At 39.3% G+C, this 12623-nt stretch overlaps 1 protein-coding gene across 2 annotated transcripts in view; it reads right to left on the bottom strand.

Moving 5' to 3' along the window:
• The window catches only part of SEMA5A (semaphorin 5A), a 616581-nt gene that overhangs the window by 489141 nt on the left and 114817 nt on the right, over positions 1-12623 (bottom strand). The window lies entirely within an intron of this gene.

Here is a 12623-nt window from a genome sequence, read left to right as displayed (position 1 = left end):
CAAAGATGTTTTATGAAACAGTTAGAACTTTTCATTTCTCCAGAAAATCTTTCCAAGATGTAAATATAATGCAAACCTAATGTTACACACAGTTTCTAAAAGGTCTACAGTTCCAGAATGCATAAATACCTAAATAAAGTACTAGAACTATCTCTATTTAGAGGCCTTTTGAAATTAAATTGTACCAAGTATACCCTTTTTATTTTTAATGGAAAGAACCCTTCCTCTCTCTCAGGACCCAGTTGTTAACTAGTGCTTATTTTTTTCTCAGCAGCCACTTGTCCTCTCCAGTCTTCTTATGACACGCACCTTCCCTTTGTACTAAAAGTCATTGTAACATATTGCTTTCAGCAAACAGGGGCTGCCATCAGTATTGCTTTCTAGATTAGTCTGCAAGGCATTCTTGAAGAGCAGTACAGCTCACACTTGAAGACTGAGTCACACCATCATCTTCGCTTTAAGGGGATGAATAAAGTGGAATTTTGGACTAGGTGTGGATGAGGCACTGGAAGCATGGTTCTAGATGGAGCCCTGATACTAAGAGTAGATAGAGGTTAAGGAAGTGGCAGAGGGGATCAGATCTCCCAACGCTTCCATGTATTTCCCTGAGATTTCCCTGGGCAACTGCAGGGTTGGCATAGTGTGTGGCTCTCCAACACTGCAGAGAGATAAATCCCCACCCCTTATTACTGCAGGACAGTTCAGAGCATCTTCAAGTAGAAACTCTTGAGTCCCAGTCTGGTAGATACTAGAGGCATGGTCCTGAAAGAGAGGTGAACATTCCTGCAAAGGTGCTGAGTGCCCTCAACTCTGACTGACAGGTATCATCACCTCACGGGAGTGCTTAGCAAATTTGCAGAACTGAACCATGGGTGCTATGTAAAATGTATGGATCTTAAGCAAGATCATGTCCTCTTTCTTGGGAAAAACTAATAATAGAAGGGCTGAAGTTATTTAGAAAACTGCTTTTTCTTATGTTGTCACAATCATAAAATATGTATAGCTTTTGTCAAAACTGCCTTTTACTTGACAAAGTTCCATTGGGCAGAAAACAGTAGAATAACCTAATAGAGCAAACTCAGATTGAAGGTTTCAGAGTAGCAGCCGTGTTAGTCTGTATTCGCAAAAAGAAAAGGAGTACTTGTGGCACCTTAGACTCTAAGGAAGATTGAAGGACTAGTCACTTCTTCCCACAAGACTGTCTGCTTTTTGATAAATTGGAGAAAATATGTACTTTGGCATTTTGAAAGGTGATAACTCCTTTCACTCCTCTCCAAATTTGCTGCATAACCCTCTTATTATCTCCTGAGTAAGCAAAAACAAAATGAGTGGAGATGAATAATGCACTGTTGGCACAGATTTTCCAACAGTTTTATTAGGCACTCTACGTAATACCTCAGATATCCAGAGGAAAGGATCAATGCATACACAAAGTTTTTAAAAGTGGCAAAGAAATTAGAAATGTTTCCTTCCTTTCTGGATATCTCACGAAAAGCCAGATTCTTAAGATTATTTGACTTTGTATGACTTTGAAGTCTTATCTGAGGGATACATCAAAGTATAAACAAAATAGAGGGGACCATGGAATGAAGAAAGTCAAACAGGTATTCCAGAGGTCCTCACTAGGAAATTTTTAAAGGCGGAGATGCCATTTCCTAAATTGTTAAAATACCTCATTTGATTATTTTATGCACTAGAATTCTGACTTTTTTATAGGAAATTCTCTACATGTACAATGCACCCACTGTGTGGGGGGACAGCATAAAGTCCCCTGCACCACGAATGACTGGCAAAGAGGCTGGGTAGGGAGAACGCAGGGATTTAGCCATGCAAGAGTACCTCACTGCTTCACAAAGAGTATTTGTGCCAGCCTCATTTAAGCCAGCACATCCCCTATGTAATCCTTCTGCATACCACCTAATTACTCAGGATTCATGTGGGTGAAGTTGATTTTTCCCTACTTAAATAATTTGACATTGTTAGACTTCAAAGCTGGAACTTTTGGGGGACGGTGGGGGGGTCTTCTATGATAGATGGTGCTGATAGTACTGCCTATAATAAGTACTGCCTGACACTTCCCATTATAATACCCTCTTTTCACTTGCTTTGCCAAACTTTAACTATTTGGGTTTAGCCTGAAATTTTCCATGCCAGGTGTTTGCCTCAACCTTTTTTTTTTTTTTTTTTTTAAATTTCAGCCAAAACAATTCAATCATTTCTGAGAATGATATCAGGTGAAAATATGCCGTTTTGCCAATGATAAACAATTCTGGTGATCTTTTCTATGAAAGGTTGTAGTAGTCACACACGTTGGAGCAGGACATGAAATTTGGCCTTTATGGCAGAGAGGTGTCTTTTGCTGCCTTGTGAAAATCTACCTAGATTTGCCCAAGTTATAGGCCTTTGAAAAATCACAGTTTGCACATGCTAAGTACAGACTTACTAGCTTTGTAGCAGCTAAATTCCCCAGAAATCCTGTCTACACTAGCGTGCTTCAGCAGAGGGCTGAACAGGACTTACCAAAAAAATTGCATTTCTGGGTCACTACAGGCCATGCTGGAGTCAGGCCTAGATAGCTGAACAGACAGCAGGAGCTGTGTCTTTCCTGTGTGCTCAGTGTCCCTCAGGGTGGGCCTCTGATAGACAGTGTAGAGAAGGAAGATTCCTGATTCAAATACCGAAGGGAGAAGAGCTGAAACTGTATAGGGGACAAGGAGGTGAGGGGAGGGACACAGGGACTGGAGGGGCGCGGGTAGTTGGGGGAAGATGGGCTGGAAAGGAGATTAGCACTGTAGGTAGCTCTTATCAAGTTGCATTGTATAATTAATGATTATTGTATAATTATAATTATGAATACTTAAATGAACACAGAAGATTTTTTTTTTAATTGAAGGCTGACTAATACAACATATGTATTGGATGCACAACTACAGTGTGCAAACAAATTATTTCATTTTAGGATATGAGTCCTGTCATGAATTCATGCTTGAAGAGCTGTATATTAGCCCATATAAATTTATTCTCTCAGACATAAGAGTATTCAGGTATTCCTGCATCTAGTTCATTTTTTTTCCTGAGAATCTTCAAAGCAAGCAATCTTAAATTGTGTGCCCACTCAGCTCACAGTTTTATTATCCTTATGTGGAATTCATTAGCATCTCTCAACTCATTTTCTATAATGTTTTACAAGTGCTCATGTAATATGTAATATGTGAGCACTCATTTTAAAACATTATAGAAAATGACTTGAGTGCTAAGGAAATTCAAATAAGGACAATGAAACTATATCCTGAGAGGATACACAATGTACACACACAATGTACACAAAATGTTCAAGATACACAAATACACACACAGAGTAATGTGTGTGCACTCATTGTAAAACATGTATTCTACAAACATTTACATATACAGAGAGAAAAACACCCACATGCTCGTATGGCTATCTATCACAGACATGTATAGATGCACACACAAATATATAATACATTAAAAAGTACAAGAAATATATGTTTGAGATATTTTATATTACTTCAAACATGATTAAAAACATACTTTTAGTTAGACTACCTTGAGATATCCCAAAATCAATGCAAATGATCTACATTTATATTAGATGAATGATTATGGAACTATTGCTTATGACATTTCTAATCACATCTTAATTTTATTTTTAAGGAAAGAAATTATTTTTATACCTTGTAATGCTTATTTTTTTTAAGGCTGAGCCATATATTTGTGTAAACCCACTTTATAGCTCTTAGGACTGAAAGAATATTATGTCTTGTGAAAATCATGCATGGTTTGTTATTACAATTGTATATCCAAAGAAAACAAATATTATAGCGAGAATGGTTCACCATTTATTATCCATGAGTTGATGACGTGTTCAGTTTCAAATCCTAACCTAAGGATTTGAACAGGGTTCTCCTAATTTTCAAGAGGAAGCTCTAACCACTGTACTATGGGATATTCTGATAGGGAACAACCTCTATCTCTCCTGCTGAAGATGTTCCACTGTGGATAAATAATAAGTCACTGGAGCAGGGGGACTGGACCCAGGGTCTCCCATGTGGGTGTCCCAACCACTGGACTACAGAGTCATTCCCTCTCTAGCCCAATGACTATTTAAATATTTATCCACAGTGGACCAGTCATTGGCCCAGAAAGAGAGAGAGAGAGCACACCCTGGCTTTTGTGGATCACATTCTAAAAGGTCTGTTTCTCCCCACACCTTGTACAGAGAGCTTAGGCACCTAACATGGTTTTGTGGATCACAGTGTTACTCCTTTGATTTTTCTAGGGGCTGTTCAGCATTGCAATGACTCAATTCCTTCATGGATTCACCTTAAGTAACTTGCTCAAGGTCACATATGAGGTCTATGACAGAGCAGGGAACTTAACTTGTGTCTCCTAAGTTGTAGGTGAGTGCCCTAACCACTGGGCCAACAACTCTGCTAAATAAAATCCTATCTCAAGGGTTTGATTTCAATTATATTTACATCACATTATCACAGAAAACCCCACCTTTTAAAAGACTAACTGTGCGGTATGAATAAAAGAAGTATGAATGAGGAGGAAATGGGCCAAAGGGAGTTCTGACTAGAGCTCATCATGATTTTTTTTGACAAAATGCTTTTTTGTCAGAAAATGTCTATTTATCAAAACTGAAAGAGTCAATTTCAACTAAGTTCCTGTTTCACATCTTTTGAAAAAGAAGTTTCAAAATAATCAGAATATCCCATTTTGACATTTTCAAAATAAAGTTCAATATTTTCATTTGAAACAACTTTTTGTTTCAATATTTAAATTAATTTATAGTAAAATACAAACAAAAAATCAAAATGAAATGTTTCAAAATTATCAAAACAAAAAGTTTCAATTGGCCCAATCAAAAAAAAAATTGCAGAGAGAGGCAGTTCATGAAAGTTTTTTTTCAGATTTCAACTTTTGTCTTAACTTGAGGTGGATAGGAAAAAAAATTTCTGCCCAGCTTCATTTCTGAACTGTCAGAGCCCATCCATTTTCTAGATTGTTTCTATTTCTTCTGGATATATATCTAAAATATTCCAACTTTAATATCTTGATTTTTCTGTATCTATATCATACCTATAGCATCACATTCCCATTCACCCAGCAACTTATAAGTCTAGAGAGCTCACCATGACCCCTGAGTTACATTTTCTCCATCTCTATGTGTTCAACAGCTACCAATGCTTTAGAGATCGAATGGCCTTCAGTTTGTTCTGATGAAGTGTGACTCTTCAGAGCCATATACCTTTAACCTTCTTCTGCACTTCTCCACTGTATGTTGTTTTATCTCCAAAATTCAGAGCAGACTTCAAATGACAGGGGATCACCCTTTAACTTTCCCAGCTGGTGAGGTCACAGCATTTAAATTGCTTTCCTTGTGGATCTTACAGAGATGATACAGAGAAGAAATATTCTTTCAGCCAAAGTCACATACATTCTGCTCCCTTCCCCTCGAGAGATACAAGAGCTTGGTATATAGTAGGCATGGACAATTCACTCTGAATTACTCAAAAAGTTACTATGGCATCAGAAACTAAAATGTATTCCTCTAAATGGATGTTAAATAGCAAAACACAAAAAGCAGAAGACAACACATTGCATAATTGTTTTGGCTCATTTACACTTCACTTTCCATAATTCTTCATTAAAGGTTAATTTCTCAAGATAATCAGAGCTGCCAACCTAAGCTCTAAAGTATTATTCTTTTTGCAATGAATATTCGACTGCTTTGAAGTCAATGTGTAATTAGCTTAAAATACAAAGGTTACAAGTCTCTCTTATTAAAGTCCATATCTCTGTTCTCCTTGGCAAGAATAAACAAGTCTCTTCCAAACAGAAATTTCAAGAAAATATTAAAGGGAGTGGAAAATCCATTATACATCACTGAAGAACAGAAAACTACAAACCAAAAACATGCTTATACAGCATCAACCACATGCTGTTGAAGCTGGAAAGTAAAAAGCCAGGACATCTGTGATAACACACTACTTCCGTCTGCCTCATGTTTCCCCAGCTGATTAATCTAGGAAAGTGTCAAACTGTTAAGGATGTACTAGAATATACTGTGTTTCAAGCATCTCATTAAGCCTCTGTATGCTTAACTGAGAGCTCTTACCTGATTGAGGTCATTCTCAAAATACTTCACCAATGAAGCAGGCTGCTCTCTTCACTTGAGATAATAAGGTTAAAAACACCACTTTCAAGGCACCATCCGTACTTTTAACAACTTTTTCAGTGTTTAACATTTGTTAACAATGAAATTGTGACTGCTGGAATTTGAAAAATCCAGTTCACCACTCATCTATTTATTATTTAATATAAATTTCACCTTTTAGAAATATGAATTAATCCTTTTTTTAGGATCAGTCATCTGGAAAACATAATAATATGTACACACATTTGTCATGCATACAAATGCGATTGAAGAAATCCATCCTAACAGCTCTGTTCGCCAGTAGAAAAAAATAAGCTGGAAAAGTAACTATGGATACATATATATAACCTTTTACAAGTTATCAAATTAAAAGAGACAGCCTCTTATCTCAACTCACACATACACACACATACGAACTATATATTTTGTTCTATGTTAGCCCCGTGAACTTGAAACACTGGAGCAACTTGAAGCAATGGAGGAATCTTAATGCTAAAATATACCATTTTTTAGAAAGTATCATAGTTCAAGTAGGTGCTATATACTGTAAGAACCTCTGCCAATGCTAATTTTGATCTTAAGTATAATTTCTTTTCCAGTTTTGGCCGGAGTACAAACTGCCAATTAGGTAAGATTACAGAATTACAGAGAGAATTCCTAATATGTTTAATATCCAATAAGCAATATGTTAAGGCCACCAAAGTTGAGGCCATCATTTGTAATCTAAAATTAGATTTTAACTCTAATTTGCAGACACTTGCACCACCTCCGGCTTTCCTTTGATGTCCTTATTTATGCTACTCCCCACTTAAAAATAAACAAACAAAAGTGTGTGCGCTGTGGCTGCATGTTCCAAAGATGTAGGTAATTGAGCAAATTAACCGGTTTGATACCCAATATACCGGAAACAAAACTATCTACAAAATGACAGTCTTGCTCTGGACTGAGTATTGTTTTTATCAGCATTAAACAACAGGGCCCTTATCTGGAGAAAAACAAAGAATAAATGCAAGAAGCAGAAGAAAAGGAGCTTAGCAAAAACCAATTATATCTTGCTAAATTGTACTTTATACTTTCCCTCTAAGTGAGCCCCTACTTTTCTTTTTCTTTTTAATGGATCCCTTTAATGTGCTTGAGGTAAAGAAATGACGTGGTATATTCTTCTGCAGAAGGATCTGCAGTAGCGCAGCTTGCACCAGTCTATTGCACAGATGTTTTAGTTTATATTTGCTACTTAGCTAGGTAGAAAATGAGGGAAAGAATTCCTTACAATTATTCACAGAGAAGACATGCAGACAGAGCATTTCTATGGCACTGGTAATGATGTCCAGGTCAAAGCCCTCAAAAAAAGTTCCTTCTTCTCTTCACTAACACCAAACTATTACCTGAGAATATATACAGCCTGCTCCACTGATATGGAGTCATTAAGGAGATGGATGAAGTAATGTATATCCACACACAGAATATATCTGTGAACATAAAGGCCATGACACAAATGTAAGCAATACACTCCCTTTAGTGTTAAATAACAGATGGTGCAAGTCACTTGAGAATCTCTGTGTAATAGTCCAACAGAATGGAGGTGATTTGTTGTTAAGTGAGAGGAGGAAGCAGAATTTTATTTCATTACTATCAGTGAAATGAAAAGAACATCACACACTAGGCTTTCATACTTGGGAAGTGCCCTGCCACAAGCCACCAGGAGCAAAGCTAGTTTTACATGTTATAGCTGAAAAACAACTGTGTGATAGACCAGTCACATTAATAGTCATAAAATGCTGAAATCTCTGTTTGAGTTTGTAACCTAACTTCTTACAAAGGAGAGAAAAGGTGGGTGAGGCTGCCGAGGCAATATCTTGTATTGGACCAACTTCTGCTGGTGAGAGGGACAAACTTTCAAGCCACACAGAATTCTTCTTCAGATCTGGGAAAGGTACTCCAAGAGCCACAGGTAAATGCAACATGGAATTGATTGTTTAGCATAAGTGGGCAGCACATATTCTAAGGGACCATTCAAGGTAGAGTGTCCCATTAACACCTTTGCAGTCCTAGGACAAAAAGAGGGGTAGTGGGTTACAGATTGTTGTAATAAGCCATAACAGAACTTTCTGGAGGGCTTTGACATGGACATGAACCAGTGAAAGAGTGATTGGAGCAGTGGGACTGGACCTATGGTCTCCCACGGGATTGTTCTAACTATTGGACTACAGAGTCATTCTCTCTCCATCTCTCTGGCCTCATGACTGATTTTGAAAGGGAGGGGACAAGGGGCAAGAAGCTGCCTGACTCCTGGCAGTTGGTTCCTATTGCTTGGTTGGATCTCTAGCAGAGATAGGTGCCTCTCTGCAACCTGGACTTAGGCACCTATCTCTGATGGAGAGCGGGGCTTAGCATACCTGTTTTTGACATCTCCCATTAGCTAGTTTAGGCAAGTCCCTGCTTAGCATGCTGACTTTTGTGGATCATATTCTTAGGCGCCTATCTCTCCCCATTCATTGTATAGAAGCCTAGTTGCCTAACTCAGACTTTGTGGATCACTGTGTTTTGCCTGTGATTTTCTCGGCACCTAAAAGTTAGGCACTGTGATATTCAGTGTTCCAATTCCTAAGTCACTTTGTGGTTCCCACTCGGAGTCCTGTGGGAAGTGCTTTCTGAAGCAAATTGAAATATATCATCAATATCAGTTAGAGAATAAAGGAACTGTTTACCCATGAGCCACTCCAGTTAAACCTCATGCAGATTGGGTGCAAGTTTAGGATGATGTCTGAGCCACAAAGCTTCTAAACTCTACTGAACACAGATAAACGTGGTAAAACAATTAACTAACATTTAGTAACACTTTGATATATATATAGCGCTTTTCATCTGGGGATCTCAATGCACACCTCAGTCATTAACCTTCCCAATAGCCCTATGAAGTTGAACTAAGTAGGTGTATAGAAGGGTACTGTGAGGCACAAAGAGTGCTAGATAACTTGCCCAGTATTACATAGAAAATCTGTGACAGAAACAGGACTCACGTCTCATTGTACAGACTCTTAATCTGCTTCTCAAACCATTAAGCCACATTTCACTTTATTTCGAGAGACTTGCAGTCCATTCCAAACTACACTGCATCATTTCTTTGTGCACCCAACATTCAGACATGGGAATTTTACTCATTCCTGTGAAAACATATAGTGTTCCAGTTCCATACAGTGTTTTAAGGAGTTTGGGGGGGAGGGGCTTAGGGGGAAATGTATGATGCTTATTTGCATTTTAATCTCAACTGTCCTAAGCAATTCTAGTAACATGATTTTTCCCATTTGAAAAAAATTTCATAACTATTATTAAATGAACAGTTAACCAAAGACCTTCACTAGGAAAAAAATTAAAATAATAAAACCAACAAAAAAAAATTGTAGCTGGAAACTGTTTTTCATGACAGACTTATAATCAATGCCATTTTACAAACTGAGCTGATAATATAAGATCTAAGTTAGCAAAATAAATCATCACTGCAATTTACAACTGATCGGAAAATATTAACAGCCTCAGGCAAATCAGTCATTAACTGCTACTGATTTGGAGGGTAACATAGCATTAATAATTCAATAAAAAAAGGCTTTGAGCAATAAAAGCTTAGGGTTATTTATTTAACCAATTAGATTCTTTCTGGCAGCATCCCTGCTTTTGTAAATATGAGTAAACCATGCATGTTCTTCAATTAATCATGAGAATTGTAAACTACAAATCTGCAGTCCCTGCCTTTCAGTTGGAGAGATACACTGCATGAGAAGCCCTCAAGATTGAGAGGAAAAATACAATTTCTGCTACTTTTGTAGGCATAATTTATAGTCTCTCTCTGTGGATTAGAGAGTTGGCACTTAGACGATGGGCTAATTAGAAAAGCTTGGCCACTAGTGCCTAACGATCCACTCCTTGTGCACCATTTTCCTAATCCTCTGAGAGACGGGAACAAATTGCACCTATAAAAAGTTATAATCCATTAACATGCATATGAAGTGCACCTTCTTACCACTAATGTTTAACAATCATCTCTGATCTATTAAAGAGACTGGTACAGACTAATCTCTAATCTCTAAAATGTTATATTGAATCATCCGATATGCCATTTATTAATAGTTTCATTTTGTTTTAAAAGCAGTGTGATATGTCATTACTATGATATTTGTAGGCTTGGTTACTGCATTTTTAATGTATGGAATGCTTCAGCTCTCCCTCTCTTGGAGAATTGATCTCTGACTCCCACAATACATATAAACCAACTGGGCAAAATTCTCTTCTGTAAAGAGTAAGTAAGTAAGTTCTTGCTTCAGGTCTCTTGCTCAGTGAACCAAACTAGCTGAAATCTCTGAAGTGCACTGGCCTTATGTGTTGGATATTCAATCTTCTGTCTTAGTCCTGCAACGGCAAACCATTTTTATTTTATTTTATTTTTGGCTCTGCTTATTTTGGATAATAGCCAGAATTAGTCATGAGTCTTTCATGGAGGTCACAGAAGTCATGGATTCCAGGACTCCCTGACTTCCACAGCTGCAGCCGCTACTCCAGTGGCACCCTGGGACCTGCCACACTGGCTGTAGCCCGGGTGGCCCCAGGCAGCTGGTCCCGGGTGCTGCCCCTGAGCAGAGGTTGGGGAGCAGCAGCGGTGCCCTGGGCCACACACACACACATACCCCCTGAAGGAGCAGCGGCGGGGCCAGGGGCCACCCCCCACCCAGAGAAGCAGAGGCGGGACCCTGGGACACCTGCCCCCATGAGCAGTGGTGGGGCCCCAGGACACCCTCCCTAGGAGTAAAAGCAACTGCCAGAGCACACCCCCACCCCCAGAGCAGCAGCATCCGCAGGAGCATTCCCCTCCCCCAGCACCTAAGATTTAGTTAGGGGTATTTTTAGTAAAAGTCATGGTCAGGTCACTGGCCGTGACTTTTTATTTATTGCCCCTGACCTATCCATGACTTTTACTAGAAATACCTGTGACTAAATCATAGCCTTAGTTATGACAACTCATACAATCTGCTTCTAGCTGATGATAGAACCAGCTTAGACTAATGAAAGAATTGGAAATATATTGTTGCTTTTTACACAGAGGTGAGGGGCTTAGGGCCCAATTGGCCCCCACTTAAACAGGGGAAAACTCCCACTTAAATCAAGTGTATTCAGAATTCATAAAATCATAGATAATCAGGGTTGGAAGGGACCTCAGGAGGTCATCTAGTCCAATCCCCTGCTTAAAGCAGGACCAATCCCCAACTAAATCATCCCAGCCAGGGCTTTGTCAAGCCTGACCTTAAAAACCTTTAACGAAGAATATTCCACCACCTCCCTAGGTAACCCATTCCAGTGCTTCACTACCCTCCTAGTGAAAAAGTTTTTCCTAATATCGGACTTAAGCCTCCCCCACTGCAACTTGAGACCATTACTCCTTGTTCTGTCATCTGGTACCACTGAGAACAGTCTAGAGCCATCCTCTTCGCTACCCCCTTTCAGATAGTTGAAAACAGCTATCAAATCCCCCCTCATTCTTCTCTTCGGCAGACTAAATAATCCCAGTTCTCTCAGCCTCTTCTCATAAGTCATGTGCTCCAGCCCCCTAATAATTTTTGTTGCCCTCCTCTGCACTCTTTCCAATTTTTCCACATCTTTCTTGTAGAGTGGGGCCCAAAACTGGACACAGTACTTGACACAGATGAGGCCTCACCAATACCAAATAGAGAGGAATGATCACGTCCCTCGATCTGCTGGCAATGCTCCTACTTATACAGCCCAAAATGCCATTAGCCTTCTTGGCAACAAGGGCACACTGTTGACTCATACCCAGCTTCTCGTCCACTGTCCTAGGTCCTTTTCTGCAAAACTGCTGCCTAGCCACTCAGTTCCTAGTCTGTAGCAGTGCATGAGATTCTTCCATCCTAAGTGCAGGACTCTGCACTTCTCCTTGTTGAAACTCATCAGATTTCTTTTAGCCCAATCCTCTAATTTGTCTAGGCCCCTCTCTATCCTATCCCTACCCTCCAGCGTACCTACCACTCCTCCCAGTTTAGTGTCACCTGCAAACTTGCTGAGGGTGTAATCCACGCCATCCTCCAGATCATCAATAAAGATATTGAACAAAACCGGCCCCAGGACTGACCCTTGGGGCACTCCGCTTGATAGCAGCTAGACATTGAGCCATTGATCAATACCCGTTGAGCCCGACGATCTAGCCAGCCTTCTATCCACCTTACAGTTCATTCATCCAGCCCATACTTCTTTAACTTGCTGGCAAGAATACTGTGGGAGACCGTATCAAAAGCTTTGCTAAAGTCAAGGAATAACACGTCCACTGCTTTCTCCTCCTCCACAGAGCCAGTTATCTTGTCATAGAAGGCAATTAGGTTAGTCAGGCATGACTTGCCGTTGGTGAATCCATGCTGACTGTTCTTGATCACTT

This window comes from Chelonia mydas, chromosome 2 (assembly GCF_015237465.2).
Source record: "Chelonia mydas isolate rCheMyd1 chromosome 2, rCheMyd1.pri.v2, whole genome shotgun sequence".
Taxonomy (NCBI): Eukaryota; Metazoa; Chordata; order Testudines; family Cheloniidae; genus Chelonia; species Chelonia mydas.
This window is presented reverse-complemented; position numbering and strand designations above follow the sequence as displayed.